The sequence below is a fragment of the Rattus norvegicus genome, chromosome 8, assembly GCF_021556685.1.
Source record: "Rattus norvegicus strain SHRSP/BbbUtx chromosome 8, alternate assembly SHRSP_T2T, whole genome shotgun sequence".
NCBI lineage: Eukaryota > Metazoa > Chordata > Mammalia > Rodentia > Muridae > Rattus > Rattus norvegicus.
The window spans coordinates 86309842-86312107 of record NC_141541.1 but is presented as its reverse complement, the minus strand read 5'-3'; the positions used below and the strand labels follow the sequence as shown (position 1 = coordinate 86312107).

General features: G+C 43.3%; 1 pseudogene; it reads left to right on the top strand.

The window, feature by feature from the left end:
* The first annotated feature begins 873 nt into the window (after positions 1-873).
* Positions 874-1387, top strand: LOC148004256 (large ribosomal subunit protein uL15 pseudogene; annotated as a pseudogene).
* Positions 1388-2266: the final 879 nt, after the last annotated feature.

The window sequence follows — 2266 nt, the reverse complement described above, 5'->3', positions numbered from 1 at the left end:
CTTTCTATGAGGAATCTACAGGCCCTTACTGTTAGATCCAGAGCTGAGGGGTGGAGGCTAAAGGGGTTGGAGGCATGGAGGCTGGATGAGGGATGAAGATAGGGGAGGTGCAGTGAGGGGGGCAAAATGGCAGTGCTGGTGACAATGTCCTAAACAGAAAGGCTCTGGCTGGGTAAACAGAAGGATTGTTGGGTAAACAAAGGCCTACAGGGTGCTATTTACAGGGAACCACCCTTAATTTGCCCCAAAGCTCAACTAGTTTGGGCAAGGGCATCTCCCCACTGAAAGGCCTGCTTACTGACACATGAGACCTGCTTGTTTTCCCAGCAATGTATTCTTCTCTGTCCTGAGCTAGCCTTGGCAGTTTGATCCCCAATGAACCTTACTTTCTACCCATGGAGTTGTCCAGTTGGGTGGTTTCACCGCATCCTTTTTTAAACTCTTTGTGTCTAGCTAATTTTTAGAGTATGATAGGTTTATGAGAGATTTATAGTAGAATTTATTCAGAGTCCCCAAAACAGTGTCAAAATGTCAAAGAATATTTTATGTCATAAATTGACTTGACATATTATGTTTTCCTCAAAACTTACTTGGGCTGAAGATAGCAATAATGGCATGGTTTTGGTATCCTATGCAATACACTCTGTAGGAAGAGAATGGTAAACCATGGTCCCTGGCACAGGAAGGTAGAGGACTTAGAGAACATAAATCAAGAATGAAAAAGTACAACTAGTCCTGGGTGAGTGCAGTTGATGATGCCACCTTCATAGGAAATAAATAATGGGCTGCATTAACTGTATCATGTTCAAAATTGTCCATCTGGGCTCGGTTCTCACAAGGAATAAAAAGTTCTGCCAATGAAAATGGAACCCTGCTCTCTTTCTTTTCTGCCACCGCCATGCCATCCCGACTGAGGAAGACCCGGAAACTCTGGGGCCACGAGAGCCACGGCCAAGGTCGCATCGCTAAGCACCACAGGCACCCAGGAGGCCGCTGGAATGCGGGAGGCGTGCGTCACCACAGGATCAACTCTGACAAATAACATCCAGGTTACTTCGGGAAAGCTGGTATGAGCATTACCACTTGAAGAGGAACCAGCGCTTCTGCCCAACTGTCAACCTGGATAAGTTATGGACGTTGGTCAGCGAGCAGACACAGGTCAATGCAGCAAAAAACAAGACCGGAGCTGCTCCCATCATTGATGATGTATGATCAGGTTACTACAGAGTTCTGGGGAAGGGGACGCTCCCTAAGCAACCCGTCATCGCCAAGGCCAAATTCTTCAGCAGAAGAGCTGAGGAGAAGATTAAGGGTGTTGGAGGTGCCTGTGTTCTGGTGACTTAAAGCTACTTCAGAGGTTAATTAAATGCTAACATTAAATAAAAGAAAAAAGAGAAAAGAAAATGGAATCCTTACTAGTAACTAGTTTCTTCTCTGTCTCTCCTTCTATTTTCTACCTGGAAGTAGAGATTCATGGTTATTACATTTTAATTATGGTAGTGTATTTTGATATTTTCAAGTTGTGACCAGTTTATAGTTTAGGGCTCCTTTATAGTCAGATGGTTATATAGTAATTTACTTAAGAGGCCAAAGAGACATCCACACAGGTCTGCAAGTAATCACTTCAACTCCTAATGCCTGAGTGGCTCGGCTCAGGTAGCATGCTGCCGCACGATTAAACGATGCTGGCTTTCTTTCAGCTACATGGAATATATACTGTTCAAATAATGTCAAAGCAACGACCAGTGTGCTTTTGACTGTAGTAATCAGTAATTCCAGTGTGCCAGAGGAATGACGTTAGAAAGTGATGTGGAGATGATAATAATAATAATAATAATAATAATAATAATAATAATAACCAAAGAGCAGGAGGGGGTGGGGTGGGCAGGGAAAGGAATGAGGGAAGCAAAGGAAGACAGCCTGGGTCAGTGTCTAGATCTTTGTCAACTCATTCTCTCTCTCAAAATATTAGTGCAAATGTGTTAAGAATTTTGGTAAATATGTTTACCTCTCAGCCTTAGTTCTGGGGAAAAAGTAGTAAAGCAACAATCTGCCAGGCTTGGTGTGGCATGGGACTTGAATCCTCACACCCTGAGGCTGAGGCAAAAGGATCCCAAGTAGGAGGCCAACCTAAGTTACATAATGAGGTGGTGCTTCAAACAAGCAAATAAAACTGGAAGTCTGAGTCTTGCCTCACAGTTATTGTGCTTAACATAACATACATAAGTATTCTCTGAGAAAATTCTCTACGAAAGAAAACTCTTGG